The sequence below is a fragment of the Thamnophis sirtalis genome, unplaced genomic scaffold (genome assembly GCF_051295495.1).
Source record: "Thamnophis sirtalis isolate CommonGarterSnake01/CBP01778 unplaced genomic scaffold, rThaSir2_p1.2 scaffold_2, whole genome shotgun sequence".
Classification (NCBI taxonomy): domain Eukaryota; kingdom Metazoa; phylum Chordata; class Lepidosauria; order Squamata; family Natricidae; genus Thamnophis; species Thamnophis sirtalis.
Window position 1 is genome coordinate 3,057,165 of NW_028261382.1, and position 19,456 is coordinate 3,076,620.

The 19,456-nt window shown below is 45.7% G+C and overlaps 1 protein-coding gene across 1 annotated transcript in view; it reads left to right on the top strand.

Moving 5' to 3' along the window:
* The window catches only part of LINGO1 (leucine rich repeat and Ig domain containing 1), a 386,153-nt gene that overhangs the window by 246,256 nt on the left and 120,441 nt on the right, over positions 1-19,456 (top strand). The window contains exon 4 of the mRNA XM_087704005.1: positions 18,934-19,004. The gene's annotated coding sequence lies outside the window, so the exon portion shown is untranslated. The remainder of the gene's footprint in view (positions 1-18,933; positions 19,005-19,456) is intronic.

Consider the following 19,456-nt stretch of genomic DNA (forward strand, 5'->3'; position numbering starts at 1 on the left):
AATCATATCCAAGGACCAGTGGTGGGTTTGAAAAATTTTTGGGACCCCTTCTGTAGGTGTGGCCTGCTTTCCGGGTCCACTGGTGGGAACCTCTTCTAACCGGTTCGGTAGATTTGACGAACCGGTTCTACCGAATAGGTGCGAACTGGTAGGAACCCACCTCTGCTCTGAGGATAAAATGTTTCTCGAGTCCTTCAGACGTCAATCAATTCTGGTGATCAATCCTTTTGTCCTTGAACATGGGGAGAAATAGCAATAGCGCTTAGACTAATATACCAGTGCTTTTACAGCCTTCTCTAAGTGGTTTTACAGAGTCAGCCTCTTGCCCCCAACAATCTAGGTCCTCATTTTAATGATCTGAGAAGGATGGAAGGCTGAGCCCACCTTGAGCCGGTCAGGATCGAACTGCTGGCAGTGGGCAGTGAGTTAGCCTGCGATACTGCATTCTAACCACTGGGAAGGAAGGCAGGAGGGGAGGAGGGATGTGCAGGGATGCACATGCGCAGAAGCAAAAAACAAGGTGGTGGTGCCTATTGCGTCGCTGATAGAACCAGTTCAGGGGCATGGCCAGCCAGTCCAAACAGCTAGGAACCCACCTCTGGAAACAGAGGACCTCAAGTGCTAACTTTTTCTGTTCCAAACTGTTTAGCTTTCTCAGGTTAGACTCCCCGAAGCAAAATTGCTCTCCTCCCTTTTTTTAATAGAAGAGAATTACAGCCTTGACCTTGACTAGATACATTTTTCTTTCTTTTTTTCCCCCCTTCCCCAAATATTCAAAAGCCAACGATCTTTGCTTAAACAATTTCAGCTCCTGGGCAGATTTATTCCATCTAGCTGCCAGCTACGAGAAATGCTCACTATTCTCCCTAGGATATTTTTTTTTCCCCAGCTGTAGTAAATCCACCATGATGAATTTGGTGAGATTTATAACACTTCACAAATAAAGTTGCCCGCCATCTATTATTTTACTGAATCCAGTCAGGCGCCGGCGAGCGATTGTAATTGGGACCCAGAAAACGGTCGAAGGCAGAGGCTGTTTGACGAAGATTATTTTGGATATCGTATACTTTCAAACCTGCCAGGGTCATGCTGTAAATTGGTGGGTTTTACAGGGACTCTATTCGGATTTCGCGAAGAAGCGGGCTAGGTCGTGGGAAGGTTTTCTCCCTAAAGTTGAGTTTTCTAATCAAGGAGAGAGCCAACCTAGAAACACAGAGGTATTTCCTGGCAGTGAGAATGATGAATCAGTGGAACGACTTTCTCCCCGGAAGTTGTGAATGCTCCAACACTGGAGGTTTTTAAGAAGAGATTGGACAGTCACTTGTCTGAAGTGGTGTAGGGTTTCCTGCCTAAGCAGGGGGTAAGACTAGAAGACCTCCAAGGTCCCTTCCAACCAGTGATGGGATTCAGCCTTTTCGCCTCTATCCGGGAGAACCGGTTCTTAACTTTCTAAGAGGTTCAGAGAACCGGTTGTTGGAAGAAATCTTCTTTTGTCCCCCCCCCCCCACTTTACAGGGCTAATCCTGTAAGGAAGGCAGGAAGGAAACAATCTGGTGGTGTTTCTAGCCTCATCTTTATTGTCCTCGCTTACAGAAGCTGCCTCTCCGGTTAACCCTTATTACATTGAAACAGCTAAGGCGAAGCGCCCATCGACCTGAGTGACATTGACTTGGCCACTCCCACCCAGTCACGTGACCACCGAGCCCCACCTACCCAGAATGTCATTAGGGCAGAGAACCGGTTGTTAAATTATTTGAATCCCACCACTGCTTCCAACTCTGTTATTCTGTTTCTAAAATTGCTCTGTTCCTCTTGCAACATATGCACTGGGAAATCTCCATGTTTCTCCTGAATTGGTTAGAAGAAGCGGGGAGGGGGAGAATTGTATGGTTGATCACTCAGTCAGACAGATGTTTAGACCAACATTGGCATTTTTGTCCACCTATCAAATCCTTCCCAAGGAAGGAGGGAAGGAGAGAAGGAGAGAAGAATGGAGGGAGGGAAGGGGGAAGGAAGGAGGGAAGGAAGGAGGGAAGGAAGGAGAGAAGGAGAGAAGAAAGGAGGGAAGGAAGGAAGGAGGGAAGGAAGGAAGAAGAAGTAGGATTATTGTAAAATAAGATGGGTCTATGGGATGGTAAGAAAGCAATTTCAATTATATTGTCAATTGCAGGGGAGAAAAATTGTTACAAACACATATTATTAATAACAGTTATGAGATCATATAACTGTGAATGTATGTATGAGAAATATTTTTTTAAAAAAATAATCCTTCCCAAGGGCCTGTGACAGGCAGATATTTGATGATGTTAGGAGTCTCATCATAGAATGTAAGCTGTTCCAAGTCAAACTGCCTTTTGCAATTGAGTGGCAGGGATTTTGTCAATGCCAATAGCGTTTGAATGGTGCTCCAGATGTTTTGGGATTGTTATTATGTTTGGTCACCCAGTCAAGACAGATTTTACACCGGATTGGGCATTTTTGTCCACCTACTGAGTCCTTTCTCAAGGATGTGGTTATTTGATGTTGTTAGAGTTATCATAAGCTGTTCCAAATCAAGGCAATTTGCAATTGACAGATGGTGATTTTGTCAATGCCAATGGTGTTCAAGTGGTGCTCCAGATGTTTTGGGATTACTACACCCACCCAAGGCACCTATTCCCATTGGTACTATCTTTTTCTTTTCTTTTCCCACTGTTGTTCTACTTCTATTTTCAGGTCATTATTAAATTAGGTTTATATGCTGTGTGATTCTGGGCAGTTATGTCTACTTTTTTTATAAAATGCTTAAGGTAAAAAGTAAATGCAAAGGTTCCCCTCGCACGTATGTGCTAGTCGTTCCTGACTCTAGGGGGCGGTGCTCATCTCTATTTCAAAGCCGAAGAGCCAGCGCTGTCCGAAGACGTCTCCGTGGTCATGTGGCCGGCATGACTCAACGCCGAGAGGCGCACAGAACGCTGTTCCCTTCCCACCAAAGGTGGTTCCTATTTTTCTACTTGCATTTTTTTACGTGCTTTCAAACTGCTAGGTTGGCAGAAGCTGGGACAAGTCACGGGAGCTCCCTCCGTTACGCGGCGCTAGGGATTCGAACCGCCGACCTTTCTGATCGACAAGCTCAGCATCTTGGCCCCTGAGCCACTGCATCATCAAATACTTATATTATGACAAATATCCATAAAAACCCTTTAAACTCTTATTCGTTCCCTAGATAATTGTAGGAGGATCTGTATAGGAGATCCTAAGCCTGGCTTGGAGTTATGGGAGCTGCTCTCCATCGTGGCACGACAAAACCGCGCTCGACTAAAGCGCGCCCGATTAAACCGCGTCGCTGACGTCATCAACAGGGCGACAACAGCGAGCGCGGAGAAAGAAGGGCGCTTTAAATAGCGCTTTGAAAGCAAGCCGATTCAAGTTAAGGTAAGGGTTAGGTTTAGGGTTAGCTTTAGGGTTAGGTTAAGGGTTAGGTTAAGGGTTAGGATTAGGTTTAGCGTTAGGTTAAGGATTAGGTTTAGGGTTAGGTTTAGGGTTAGGTTTAGGGTTAGGTTTAGGATTAGGTTTAGGGGGGTTAGGTTTAGGTTTAGGGGTTAATTTTAGGTTTAGCGTTTACAGCGTGCTTTTTTCTCCGCACTGTTGTCGCGCTGTGATGACATCAGCTACGCGGTTTCGTCGAGCGCCCTTTAGTCGAACGCGGTTTTGTGGTGGAACCGCTCTCCATGGCATCTGGAAGAGAACTTATCTAATAAAGCTTGGCATTATTTCCACCTCTTTCTTAGTAACCTCAGTGGATAGGTTGCTAAAATCCCTCTAATCTACTTCTCAGCCCTTTTCAAGCATAATGTTTACTTCTCTTTGGGGCTTTGTTCTTCATTGTGTGTTGTGTTAATCAGCCTAGTTGGTCCCTGTAATGAGAAGTAACCTTGAAAATGTAAAAGGCAACATGTGTGCTGCTTACCCCTGGATGATCACTGGAGTTATATTCAGCAGGGGCCTAAAACAAAAGGAAAAGGCAGGGAAATGAGAAGGGAGGGAGGAAAGAAGGGGAATCAAAATCCCAGCCGATATATGGCACTTTAATTTTATTTTCATTTTTATGCAAGATAGTGATTTTTACAGCAGACCTAATCCACAGCCCTGAAATTCCATATGAGCTCAGGCAGTCATAATAACGGTCTCCAGAGGCTTCTAAAACCGATTCCCCATTTTTTAATATAACTTTTAATGCAACAGGCAGAGACAATTGTTAAAGACACGTCTGGCAAGTCATCGCGTGAAATACTTTCTTTTGGAATGAATAGCAATAGCAATAGCAGTTAGACTTATACACCGCTTCATAGGGCTTTCAGCCCTCTCTAAGCGGTTTACAGAGTCAGCATATCGCCCCCAACAACAATCCGGGTCCTCATTTCACCCACCTCGGAAGGATGGAAGGCTGAGTCAACCCTGAGCCGGTGAGATTTGAACCGCTGAAATTTTTGAAACCTACCACTGACAAGGATCTTGTAACTTGACAGCTTTAAGACTTGCATGCTTCAATGCCAGAGTTTCTGAATAGCTACTTGGACCGAACTAAGTACTAATTCATAATTTCATATCCAAGTCACATGGACGGCAAGCCACTCCCATCTGGTCACATGGGTGGCAAGCCACTCCCACAAAGGAGGCCACACCCACAGAGTAGGTTCGAACAATTTTTGAAACTCACCACTGGATGAAATGTTTGGGAGCTAAACAGCTACGCTTCCAACATCTACCGCCCGAGCTGCAAATATTTTTCTATCATTTTTTTAATTCGTAGTCTCTCCTACCATTTGGGGTTTTTCTGGCTGTCTCCCCCCCAAGTACAAACTAGGAAATACACCGACGAACCAATCATGAAACCCTACCGTCGGCATGCAAGGACATATTCCTGGGTGATTTATGATTGTCTGAATAAAGCAGATATGCACTGGGTAGAGTGAGGTGGGATTCTGTGATCCGAATGGAAATGTGTTTATTTGCATAAATGGATTCCATTTGAAATCGCATCCCCCCCCCCACACACAAAGACCCTTTTCCAACTGATTTGAGTCACCTCCTAGCTTATTTTTTTTCCCCCTGCTTCCTATTCAACAACGGTGCCAACCTCTGCCTCTAAGTTCCTTTCCAGCAAAGGAATTAACAAAACAATTGACTCGCTCTTCAGTCTATGCAAATTCTCCCCCTGCAAGTTAATTGTTTTGCAACCTGATGAGAGAGAGAAACATTTATTTCCGCACAGGATCAACCCCCACACAGGAACAGAAGAGAGAAGGACAAAAGGAATAGCGCGGTTCAGAAAGAAGAGATGCAACTTTCGAGTTGCTTTGCTTATCAGAATGTTAGTTACAAGTTGAACACAATTGAGTCTTGATCCAGGGGCCAAAGAGTTCGCCATCCATCTGTCCTTAGTAAATGGAAAAGGGGGTGTTTTTTTTTGTCAATCAGCTGGAAGTGTTAACTGTTACCAACGACAAGAACAATTAGCCTGGTGTGTCATGCCCAAATAGAATCCGAGTCGGAAAACTAAATTAAAAGGTAAAGGTTCCCCTTGCACATCTGGGCTAGTCATTCCCGACTCTAGGGGACGGTGCTCATCTCCGTTTGAAAGCCGAAGAGCCAACGCTGTCCAAAGACGCCTCCGTGGTCATGTGGTTGGCATGACTCAATGCCGAAGGGGCACAGAACGCTGTTCCCTTCCCACCAAAGGTGGTTCCTATTTTTCTACTTGCATTTTTACGTGCTTTCGAACTGCTAGGTTGGCAGAAGCTGGGACAAGGAACTCTGGAGCCTTGATCCTGGCAAAACCTCTTTTATTTACATGGCTGTGAATTCCTTTCGTTCACAGTCAGCCAGGCTCAGCAAACAGTCTTTCCGAGGAATATTTATCAACATGAACCTTATCTCGCTTGGAGAGCTGCCAGTTTCCAAGGCAAGGCAATATTTGGCCCGGGGTCTCTTATAGTCACAAACAGAACTTTCCACTCGTTTTTTTTCCCATAGAAAGTTTTTATTTTCCATTTTCATAGCATATAATCACATGTATACTATTGCATAGTCAATATCATGTTGTATTATTAAGTACTTACATCAATTCATCTTACCATCAACTACCAAAGGGGGAAAAAACCAGTTATTGGCTCTTCTGCTCTCCACACACCATATTTATACCTTATCCGACACTTTCTTCCCCCTCTCTCCTCCCCCTTTCTACATTCTGTCTTCCCTCCATCATTTTCTACTCTACTTCCCCTTCCTTTCTCCTTCTCCTCTCTCCCCTTACCACTCCTCCTTATACACCTCATCTTCCCCCCTCACCCTCTCTCCTGTCCCTCTCTTCCTATCTTTCTTCTCTCCTCTGCTTCCCACTCTTCTACATCCTGTCTTCCCTCCATCATTTTCTACTCTACTTCCCCTTCCTTTCTCCTTCTCCTCTCTCCCCTCACCACTCCTCCTTATACACCTCATCTTCCCCCTTCACCCTCTCTCCTATCCCTCTCTTCCTATCTTTCTTCTTTCCTTTGGTTCCCACTCTTCCTCTAATTCACTTGCTGTATTTCAGAACTTTCCACTCTTGAAATGACCAATGCAACAAATTGTTTCCTAAGCCCCCTCCCCATTCGCTCCTCTTTTGTTTCCTATGGGAGGGGTAAATTACCTCCAAGGTGTGGCTTTACTCCTAAGTCGACCCCGCTTTCTTAGTTGTTGTTGTCTCCTGGCAGCTCTGCGCATGCACAGACTGGGAACAGGCTCCAGCTGTTCCTCTGCCTCACTGCTGTCTAGCTCCCTCTCTGCCTCCGACGCAGAGCCCTCATCTGAGTATTCTTCAGCCCCCAGGACTGGCCCATGTTCCTCCCCAATCTCCTCACTTTCTGACTCCGCTGCCAACTCTGCTGGCCGCCAGCTGGCCACAACACAAACTGGCTCTCAGCACCTAGTATTGATCCTAAAATCTGCTAGATGTCAGCATTCCAAATAGCATCCAAAATTAAATCAGAGTCCAAGGCAAAGCATTCCTCAAAGTTCCAATTTATGAAGAGAGCCATGTTGGCACATCTGGGAAAATCTGAATCTGAAAGCTTCCCGGTTTTCCCCAGTTGAAAATTCATGATCTTGCCCCCCCACACCCATAAGTCCATCACACAGTCTAATCCTCCACTGCCATGCTGGCAGCTTCCACCCATCCAGTTCCAGTCAGGTGCAGAGGTGCAGAGACAAAGGATGACCTTGGCTTTCTGGAAAGAATGTTGTTATGGCTACATCTCATCTAACTCCATAAAAATCCCCCCTCCCATTTCCCCACAATAGAAAATGCATAGTGTGGCAGGCCAAAGATTGAAAAGGAAAATGGCTGCAGGCCTGAGACTATGTTTCAAGAAACAATACGGACACCACATTTCCCTGATTTTTTTCTTTCTTTCTTTGTTTCATTTCCTTTCCGTTGCGAATGGCTTTGAACATCCTTACTGGGGAATGTAAGTATATAAATCGAATCTTAAAATAATAGTAATAATAGAACTGTGTTCACTGGCCATGAACTTCTTACCGTCTGTTGTGCGGCCGAAATGCCAGATTGTTCATTCGGAGGCATCCTGGGGCTAAACAGGGCAAGCTATTTTGCCACGGTTCCGTCTTCTTTGAAAAGAGCTGCCCGCTTTCTCTCTGCCTGCGGAGATTTCTCCAGGCCTAATTCCTGCAAGCCTTTGTAACCAGAATCACACCCCATTGTGAGTCCCGCCTGGCTTTATCCAAGCGAGCCTTTTATCCGTCGAGAGCAACCGGGGCCCGTCAGAGCGGAGTGAGATTGCAGAGAGGAGATTAAGACACTGTTTTCTCCAGCCCAAAACTTCATGGGCAGGGGGAGAGGGGGAAAAGAAATGACGTGGTCTCTCTCTCTCTCTCTCTCTCTCTCTCTCTCTCTCTCTCTCTCTCTCTCTCTCTCTCTCTCTCTCTCTCTCTGTGTGTGTGTGTGTGTGTGTGTGTGTGTGTGTGTGTGCATGCATGCAGATGATTTGGAAGCTTGAGGAGAGAGGAAAACGCTTCAATAATTCTAAGATGGACTTGGGAGGGGGGGAAAGGGACACGTTTGAAGATGGCATGTAGCTGAGGGATGCTTGTAAGTGTGTGTGTGTGTGTGTGTGTGTTTGTGTGTGCATGCCAGAAGTGGGTTCCTACCAGTTCGCACCTATTCGGTAGAACCGGTTCATCAAATCTACCGAACCGGTTAGAAGAGGTTCCACCAGTGGACCCGGAAAGCAGGCCACACCTACAGAAGAGGTTCCAAACATTTTTGAAACCCACCACTGGTGCATGCGTGCATGCATGCGCACTTTCAAATCAGCCTTGACTCCTGGCAATTGCCTGGATAACCCCCTGCAGATTTCTTGGCAAGATTTTGGGAAGTGATTTGCCCTTGTCTCCTTATAGCAGGATGCCATCACTCTGCTAAACAAGGGCTGAAAGCCCTATGAAGCGGTATATAAATCTAACTGCTATTGTTATTGCTATTCCTTTTTTGTTCCAACCATTGATACAATTTATCCCAGATTTTATAATAATCTGATTTGTCTTTGTTCTTCTTTGTTCGTCAATTTATCCATTTCAGCACAAATCAGAATTTTCCTAATTTTTGAGATCAGACATGATTGTCTTGCTGATTCAACTCACCCTAAGCATGAACTGTCCCTGATGTCTATTAAAAAAGCATGAGTTGATTCTTTTCTTAGTGGCAACCAGTGGATGCCTCCAACATCATAACTGGTCAACCTGGAGGAGCAAACGCAAGTTGATGAAATAGTGGGGAAGTTTAGAAGAGTTGAGCTTTAATCTGGTGGATCGTTTCTCGCTTCTTGCAAGAGCCGAGGTAGCGCAGTGGTTAGGGTGCAGTACTGCAGGCCACTACAGCTGAGTGTTATCTGCAGTTCAGCGGTTCTAATCTCACCGGCTCAGGGTTGACTCAGCCTTCCATCCTTCCGAGGTGGGGGAAATGAGGACCCGGATTGTTGTTGGGGGCGATATGCTGACTCTGTAAACCGCTTAGAGAGGGCTGAAAGCCCTATGAAGCGGTATATAAGTCTAACTGCTATTGCTATTGCTTGGTTTCCAAGAAATGTGTTCCTCTTCAGCCCACCTTCTCCAATTCCACCAACCTGAGCCTCTTGCTGTAACCTTCCATCCATCACGCTTCCTTCTTCTTTTCCCATCGCTATTTTCTCTGCCTCCTCATCGCCCCTGTTCATCCCAGTCTTGGTCTAATGAGACAAGTGGGAGCGGCCCAAACTGTGCAGTAATTAAATTGTCTTAATGGGAATTCTCAAGTAATGAGGAGTTTCATGCAACAATTAGCTCTCCCATTCATTAATTAACAGCAAAACAATGGTGGAACTGCCCCACCTTGGCTCGCTGTCTTTTCCTCAGTTGTGCTCTGTGAGATCCTTGCTTGTTTTTTTAACCTTGCCAGAACTTTGCTTCCCACCACAGGAAGTCAAAGCGAGAGGGTTGTCTGCATTAGACATTCATGGTTCCTCAGTAGTTAAGCATCTCAGGAGCTAAGAGGTAGCAGAGACAAGACCAGGAAGAATCACAAGCTCAGAGGTTGTTTTCTGTTCTGACCTCGGCTTTCCCAAACTACGAAACAGACTCCTTGTCTCGACAGAAAACCCCTTTTATGAATTGACTGTGAATTCCACTCATTCACATCCATCAAAGTCTTTCGAGGGAGGATTTACGGTCACAGACCTTCTCTGGCTTGGAGAGCTGACAGGCCGATATCTGCAAAACTTGGCAAGGCATCTCGGAGAGTCATGAACCAATTAAGTGAACTAATGATCTCCTGCAAACTCCACTCCCCTCTCGCTCCTCTTTTATTTCCTCTGGGAGGGGCCATTCACTGTCCACCTGTGGCCTTCCTCCCAAGTCGAACCCTGTTCTTTAGCTGCTCCCTTCGTCTGGCCACTCTACGAATGTGTACACTGGGAACAGGCTCCAGCTGTTCCTCTGCCTCACTTATCTCTGACTCCAAAAGCAGTTGATAACTGGCATATGGCTCTGGCCCTCTCTCTGCCTCTGACACAGAGCCCTTATCAGAGCCTTCCACAGACTCCGGGACTGGCCCATCTTCCTCCCCAATCTCCTCACTGTCCGAATCTGCTGCCAGCTCCGCTGGCCATTGTCTGGCCACAACACTTCCAACTTGTTCATGAATTTGGGCAGGAAAGCACCTCATACCAAACATGGTTGTCTCCCATCTAGTTCTTTGAATCCATGCTACCATATAATGTAGTTTGGAGCACAATCTACAGAGGTTGACAAGGCTCCTTCAAATGTTTCAAACGCTTAAGAAGTTGCAAGAACCATTTTTTTTTTTTACGATAGCAGATCTCAGTTTAAATTATGGTATTGCTGTACTTAGATAACCTTGGTTAAAATTTATATATCCCCGGATGTGCCATCAAGCAGTAGTTGACTCTTGGTGATCCCATGGATGGATTTTTCATAGAGCTATAGATATGTACAGACGTATTTGCAAATATAAAAAGGGTGGCTCAGTGGCTAAGACGCTGAGCTTGTTGATCAGAAGGTCGGCAGTTCAGCAGTTCGAATCCCTAGTGCCGCATAACGCAGTGAGCTCCTGTCAGTTGTCCCAGCTTCTGCCAACCTAACAGTTCGAAAGCACATACAAATGAAAGTAGAAAAATAGGAACCACCTTTGGTGGGAAGGTAACAGCGTTCCGTGCGCCTTTGGCATTGAGTCATGCCGGCCACATGACCACGGAGACATCTTCGGACAGCGCTGTCTCTTCGGCTTAGAAATGGAGATGAGCACCGCCCTCTAGAGTCGGGAACGACTAGCACACATGTGCGGGGGAACCTTTGCCTTATCTGCAAATATAGATAAATTCATACATGTTGTGTTGTGATTTTTAATACGCTTACACTTAAGTCCATGCCAAATAAGAATAATACTCTGATGCTCCCCAAGCTGAAGTGTCAGTTGTTTTCTTGAAGACGGTTCATTACCCAGCTAGATAGTATCATCAGAGAAAACCCACAGTCCAACCCTGAGTTACAAATATTCTCTTCTACTGTGTAATATTACTCAGCTTCCTGGTGGCTGGAGAGAATAGGCATTAAGATTAGATTAGTTTGTTTGTTTGTTTATGAATTTTATTGCCTGCCCAGTCACTCTGGGCATCTTACAGTCATAAAAATATATCTATATTAAAACATAAATAAATTAAAACCAAAGATTAAAACCTAAGGACACGTGGGGAGGTTGGGGGCGAAGTGCGGGGAGTGGGATCTGTTGTTACTCGATCAAACCATATCCTCTGTGCTGTTGTATTGTATTGTATTATTTGTATGCCGCCCTTCTCCGGGAGGACTCAGGGTGGCGAACAATTCAAGGGGGGGGAAAGGGGAACATAAAAAGACAAAAGACAAATAATAAAAGTAAACAACAGTCGCACAACCATACATGTCGAGAGGGGAGGGAACTCATCACCCCCAGGCCTGCCAGCAAAGCCAGGTTTTGACGGCTTTTCGGAAGGCCTGGAGAGAGGTGAGGGTCCGAATCCCTGCGGGGAGTTCGTTCCAGAGGGCTGGAGCTGCCACAGAGAAGGCCCTCCCCCGGGTAATAGCCAGGTGGCATTGGCTGGTAGTTGGCACCCGGAGGAGGCCAACCCTGTGAGATCTAATGGGTCTGTGGGAGGTAATTGGCAGCAGGCAGTCTCTCAAGTACCCAGATCCAATACCATGTTCCTCTATTGGGGTCCCAGGTCAACTGGCAGTCAGTCTTGAGGCCTTTATGAAAGGACAGGATGACTGGAGCCAACCTCACATCAGAAACGGAAACCAAGTTGTTCCAGAGCAGGGGTCTCCAACCTTGGCAACTTTACGACTTGTGGACTTCAACTCCCAGGATTCCTCAGCCAGAGTGAGATTTGAGAATTCTGCCGACGGCGAAGGAGCTGGGGCGAGATGTCACTCCGGAGAGAAAGCCTCACCATGTACAAGCTGTTGGTTTCTCCTTGCACCCCTCTTGCTGGAGAACACTTAAAGCTTGACAGGCTCTCCCTTGCCAAATCTCTGAAAGAGCCAGCATTCATTTCTCTAACGAGGAACGTCGTACGGGATGCCAATCACGACTCACGCGAGATGATTGATGTAAAACATTGCCGTCCTACTTCTCTCCATCAGATGGATTGTCAGAGCAGGTAAACACCGAGAAACAGATGCCAAAGCCAAGTCCCAATCTCCCGAGCAATTGACGTTCCTGCCGAACAGATTTCTGGTGGGTTTTTCCCCCTTCTTCACTCTCCAGAATAGTGTTTCTCAACTTTGGCCACTTGAAGATGGGTGGACTTCAACTCCCAGAATTCCCCAGCCAATTCTGAGTGTTTAAAGTCTGCTCACTTTCAACATCTATGGAAATTCTCAGCCATCCAGGTTGACTCGAAGGTGTTTTTTTCAAGAGGCAACGGAAGTTTCTCTGTTTTTCCTTGAAGATGTTTCACTTCTCAACCAAGAATCTTCTTCAGTTTCAGCGTTCTCAACTAAGGCTTTCAATCTTTCCGTCTTCTCAGCCAAGAGCTGAAGAAGCTTCTTGATTGAGGAGCAAAACGTCTTCAAGGAAAAACGAAGAAAGCCCAATTGCCTCTTGAAAAAACATGGGCTTCACGGGACAACCATGAGCTGGATCCATAAGAATCTCCGTAGACATCAAAGAGCTACTCGGCGTCAGGAATAATTATGCAATTACAGGAGGTGATTGCACTCAGCTGGTGGTCATTAGACTCCTCTCCAGACTATAAAAGCTACTTTGCACACGCTCTCTTTGCAGAAGTCAACACAGGATTGAATGTCGGAGGACATTATTCTGAGCTTGGCAGGCTGGATTGCTGCCAAGCCTTATCTGTGTTTATTGCTGCCTAAGTTTGTCTGAGTTGCTGCCAAGGTCCTTATCTGTTTGTTCTGCTTGGCTTTCAGCCACCGAGGTTTTGGTGTCTTGCTATTAAAGTACATTCCAGTTAAGCTTGTCTCGGCATTCATTACTGGACGGAGGAGGGGGTCAGAACATGTAGAAGCCAAGGTCATCTTTGTCTCAGCACCTGGCCATAACTGGATAGGTGGAATCTGTCACTGTGGCAGTGGAAGATTGGACCATGTGATGGACTTGTGGGTGTTGGAGGGGGGCAGGATCGTGAACGTTCAGTTGGATGGGGAAACCTGGAAGCTTTCAGATTCGGGTTTTCCCAGATGTGCCAACATGACACATCTCTAATAAAGTGGAACTTTGAGGAAACTCCAGCCTCGGAGTTTTATTTCTTTGGGGGGGGGTGTTTTTTTGGATCCTTGACGCTGGAAAGTAAAGCTGGATGAGAAATTACCGCTCGATCCAAACGCACCTTATTTGCCCTCTCTAAAAATGTACCAATTTGTAATGTGCTCCTTTTCCGAAATTCTTCTTTCCACCGACTTACAGCCTTAATGATTTTCTTTTTTTAAAAGACCCATATGCTAAGGGAAAGGCACATTAAAACACATTGTGCTGGCGAGAATAGCTTTTTAAAAAGGGATGTTAGGGGGAAAAAATACATGAAAGTTGGTGACATTAGGATAAAGAAAGCCCCATAATGTGTCCATTGGGGGAAATGCTCCCAGAACGACATCTTAACTTTTGTGCTTCCTTTCTAAAAATAAGAGAGCAGTCATCAAAAACGGATGTGGCAATGAGTCAGAGCACATATAAAGGTGGGGAAAAAGGGAATTCAAGAGAATCTGTGATGGTTTCACTTATCTCTATAAAATAGGAGTTTCTAGCTACTTAAAGAAATGTAGAATCCTAGTACTGAAAGGGATTTTGGAGGTCTACTAGTCCAACCTACTGCAGGGATTTTCATTGCATCCTGGACAAATAGCTTTTCAATCTTTTCTTGTAAACTCCCAGGGATGGCTTCAGTGGTGGGCTTCAAAAATTGTTCGAACCTACTCTGTGGGTGTGGCCTCCTTTGTGGGAGTGGCTTGCCGCCCATGTGACCGGATGGGAGTGGCTTGCCGCCCATGTGACCGGATATGAAGACGCCGACGACACTTGTCAGAACCACCTTAAATTACCTCACACACAGCACTGGCATGCATAAGAATATAATGTAAACTTGTTTGTTAAAAGGTATCTTTGGTTTGCGTTAAAACAACTTCAACACACGCAATGTTCTGATTGCACCACAAACGCAGTAGTCATCCTTCCCTTTCACAGAGGCACTGAGTTTTATAAATAGGAGCATGATAGTGTAGAATAATCATATCCAAGGACCAGTGGTGGGTTTCAAAAAACTTTGGGACCTCTTCTGTAGGTGTGGCCTGCTTTCCGGGTCCACTGGTGGAACCTCTTCTAACCGTTTCGGTAGATTTGACGAACCGGTTCTACCAAATAGGTACCAACTGGTAGGAACCCACCTCTGGACGGCTTCCAGGTGATGACCTTTGGTGGTTCCATGAACAGAGACAGCACTATGGTGTAGAGTGGTGGCCAGTAGCAAGTGGACAATCCATAGACTGTAGACCATGAATGCCCCCAAGTTTGACATCCCTACATGTCCAAGGGTCAAGATAGGTATGAGTCTCCGATGGAAATCCCCACCATTAGTCCCACTTCGAAGCCGAAACCAGGCCAACAGCTTTGGCCAGATGCTCTGGTGTTATCATAACATCACCAGATGGTTTCCTGCAGACCGATTCAACCTTCCCTAGCCCTCTTTACCGTTTGGCCTCCTGCCATGGACTTTTGAGGACAACAAATTGCTCATCCTTGTACCCACCTTGACCCTCCCCCCTCGACAAATGATTATAATATTCTGCAAATGGTTATATAATTCCCACCAGACGTCTTAAAAATGGCACATTGCAAAGCCAAGTAAAACTTCAACAGGGAAGGGAGGGAGGGAGGGAGGGAGGGAGGAACAATTTCTTGTCATCTTTTCTCCACTACCTCACAATACAATGTTCCAGCTGTAACTGGGCTGGAGATTTTGAGGGTTGTGCGTTGCTCAATTCTCTGCCATCAAAGACTTAAGTGAAAAGATGAGATTCAGAAATATGGTTTTGAGCTGTTCGTCTGCTTAGGATAACTCATCCCCAGTGGTGGAATTCAAATTTTTTTTTACTACCGGTTCTGTGGATGTGGCTTGGTAGGCATGGCTTGGTGGGCGTGGCAGGGGAAGGATACTGCAAAATCTCCATTCCCTCCCCACCCGACTCACCTGCTTTCCAGATCTATTCTCCTGTGCAGGGCAACAAAAGAAGACCCAGCCGATCAGCTGGGACTCAGGAGGCAGCAAATAGATTGGGGCGTGGCCAGCCAGAGGTTGTATTTGCTGGTTCTCTGAACTACTCAAAATTTCCACTACCGGTTCGCTAGAACCGGTCAGAACTGGCTGAATACCACCTCTGCTCATCTCCCCCCCCAAAAAAAATAACCCACCCCTGCCCTTACACTCATTCTAATGCTTCCACCCTTTGGATCTGGAAGAGAGGTTCTCCAGAAGGAAGGATACACAACCCCCAAACCAGCTGCTAAACTGGGTTCCACCCCCAGGGAGACAAAATTAGTGGAATGTGAGAAAGATCGGAGAGGACATATGTCAGACAGAGAAAGAAGAGGGCTGTGTGTGTGTGTGTGTGTGTGTGTGTGTGTGTGTGTGTGTGTGCGCGCGCGCGCACGCTCTATTCTGCAAACACGCACCCAGCCTGACAAAACTCCAAATGATTGCACATCATGTTGTGTACCTGGGGATAAAACACCCAGGAGATAAAGCCTCTAAGGTGTTGAGAAGCTATAAATAAATGCTCTTTGGCTGTTTTTATAAAGAAACAACCCACCAATTCCTTACAAGAAAAAAGGAGAGTTTATTTATTTCATTTTTTTATTTTATTTATTTCATCAAGCATGTATTAGATAACATACACAAGTAGAAACATGATTTTGGATACATGAAATGGATATGAATCAAAGGGAACAGGTATGTTGGTGCTCTTATGCACGCCCCCTTACAGACCTCTTAGGAATGGGGTGAGGTCCATGGTAGACAGTCTAAGGTTAAAGTTTTGGGGGTTTGGGGAAGAAACCACAGAATCAGGTAGAGCATTCCAGGCGTTGACCACTCTGTTGCTGAAGTCGTATTTTCTTGCAATCGAGTTAAGAGCGATTTACGTGAAGCTTGTATCTATTGTGTGGTCGTGTATTGTTGTGGTTGAAGATGAAGTATTCATTGACAGGACATTGTAGAAGATAATTTTATGTACTACGCTTAGGTTAGAGCAAAGGCGGCGTAGTTGTAAGGTGTCTATGTCCACAATTTCAAGTCTGGTGGCATGAGGGATTCTGTTGCGAGCAGCGGAATGGAGGACTCTTCTCGTGAAATATCTCTGGACTTGCTTGATTGTATTAATGTCTGATATGAAGTGCGGGTTCCAGGAAGATGAGTTGTATTCAAGAATTGGTCTAGCAAAGGTTTTGTATGCTTTGGTTAGCAGCACAATACGACCAGAGAAGAAGATACACAAGATTAGGTTAACAAGTCTTTTAATGCCTTTTTGGCAATGTTATTACCATGGGAAATCTGTGATAATTCACAGAATGATTCTGCGAAATCATTCTGGGTGGCCAAAGACACGTCCTTTGATCTGAGGATCATTTTTCCAATCCTTGTGACTTTGTGACTCGATTCACCTCAAGGGATGAGATGACCACATGCGGGCTGGGGAATTCTGGAAGTCCACAGATGTTGAAGTGATCCGTGATCGGACAAAAGCGCGCACGACAAAAGCGCGCTGACAAAACCTTGTCACTAAAACCGTGATGTCATCAACGCACCGACAACAGCACATCGACAACAGCGCGTCAGCAGAAGGGCGATTTACAACAGCGCGTCGGCAGAAGGGCGATTTAAGTTAAGATAAGGGTTAGGGTTAGGGTTAGGGTTAGGGTTAGCGTTACGTTTAGGGTTAGCGTTAGGGTTAGCGTTAGGTTTAGGGTTAGGGTTAGGGTTAGGTTTACAGCGCCCTTCTGTCGGCGCGCTGTTGTCAGCGCGATTCAGCGCTCATTCGTCGGCGTGGTTCAGAACTCGCGGTTTTGTCACCGCGGTTTAGTCGGGCGCGCTTTTGTCGGCCGCGCTTTTGTCAGTGAACCGAAGTGATCACGGTTGCGAAGGCACCAATCCAAGTATCATCCGGAGATCTAGGCTGCCGTGATTCGACTACGTTCCTTGTCAGGCTAGATCTAGGCTTGGATGAACTTTTGAAAAGCTTGGCCCTCTGCCCAAAACTGAAATATGCCCATGAAAATGTGAGTTGTTAGGCCTGGAACTTTTTGTCACCTGTGTACGAAATCTCCCGGCTGATGCCATCTGTCTGAGAACTAAAGCTGGCGTGTTCCTTCCACGTGCCAGCAAGGTTTTCTCAAGCTGTGTTTCCAATTATATTCCTCCTCAACTGTTCTCTTCCCTTCTGCATCCTTTTATGTGGGATTATATAAAGCGTCGGTTGATATTGGCTTAATAGCCTTGCGCTGGAGGTATTCAATTATTCCTGTCATCGGTGTGACAATTGGAGCTGGTTCAAACCTGTCAGCAGATGCCCTGCTGGCCATTTCTTGTATGAGAATTAGCAACGGCTAAAGCCTTGCTATACAGTGTTCAGTGTCTGTTTGTTCTTTGCTAAGTTGTAATCCTGCTCACCTGCTTGCTTACCTGTTACCTCCTGCAAAGTTGGCCATATAGGAAGGACAGCTATGTGCATTGACGTGTCAGGAATGAGAATCAATATGTTCTAGTTAAGGTGATTTATTGCTCATGGATATTTACAAGGATCCGTGACCCGACAAAAGGGCGAACGACAAAACCGCGCCCGACTAAACCGCGTCGCTAAAACCGCGACGTCAGCAACGCGCCGACAACAGTGCGTCGACAACAGCGCGTCGACAGAAGGGCGATTTACAACAGCGCGTCGGCAGAAGGGCGATTTAACTTAAGGTAAGGGTTAGGGTTAGGGTTAGGGTTAGGGTTAGGGTTAGCGTTAGCGTTAGCGTTAGCGTTAGGTTTAGCGTTACATTTAGGGTTAGGGTTAGCGTTACGTTTAGGGTTAGGATTAGCGTTACGTTTAGGGTTAGGTTTAGGGTTAGGGTTAGGTTTAGTTTTACAGCGCGCTTCTGTCGTCGCGCTGTTGTCAGCGGGATTCAGCGCTCATTTGTCGGAGCGCTTTAGAACACACGGTTTTGTCACCGCGGTTTAGTGGGGCGCAGTTTTGTCATTCGCCCTTTTGTCGGTGAACCCAAGGATCAACTAATGGCCAACACTAAATTGGCACTAAGGAAGAGTTAACAGAATTCAAGAGGTGTTGGACTTGGAGGGAATGTAACAATTCTAGGCTGATGCCTCTCTTGATTCCACCTGCTTCTCTTCCATCTACATAACTCTGCTCTGCTCTACTCTACCTTACTAACTCTATCCATATTGTAAGTTACATTAACATAATTTTGCAAGTCTGAAAATATTTCTTACCTCTTCCCCTTTACTCTTCAGAAAACTGAGGAGGGCATCTTCTGAAATGTCACCCCCACCATTCCCCTTTCTGTGGTCTGTGACACCTGGTCCTGTTTACAGCTCTCTTCCCTCCTGCCTCCCAAGGTCATTCTCGCAGACCATTACATCACCAGCTTTATTCCATACATTTTAGTGATAGCTTGCCTTTTTCTCTGGACCATCGAGGTGATATACCCAAAGAGTTATTCCTACTGAAGCTCCACCACTAGAACCTTGGGAGGTGGCTTGGTCGGAATGTGCGAGCGGCCCAAAGTTACTCCTGGAGAATGTAATTCTCTGTGAGACAGCCAGTCTCAAAATATCTTCTTCTTTTAATTTTCAGTGCATGATTGGACCAGCGAGGGGAAGATCAGCATTGCATCTCTGGAAACTGATCATCCTACACTTTCTTAGGTGAGTGAGAAGTCTTCCAAGAAATGGAATGCATTCTGTTATGGCTGAAGTCCAGAGTATGAGTTTGCCTGTATTTCTTCCAGCAACAACATGAAATATTTGTGGGGAGTATCCGAACAATGAAAATAGATCACCCAAGGTTTGACCAAGTGGGAATTTTCTGTTGCACATTGGAGCATGTATCCATGGGTGTTCGTTGATACAATTGACTTGGAGATCACTTGATTTTAGATTCTTCTGCTCAGCGTGGAAAATAACTTGATGGCCTTCTACTCATTCCAACACCCCACATTTCTTTATCTAAAATATTGTACTTGAGGAAAAAGTCTACTTCTCACAGTTGAAGTCCACCCATCTTAAAGTTGTCCCATTGAGAAACACTGTCCTGGAGGTTAGATCTTAAATCGGCTCGTATTATTATTATTTTTTTTAAAGGAGAAATTTCCACCAAA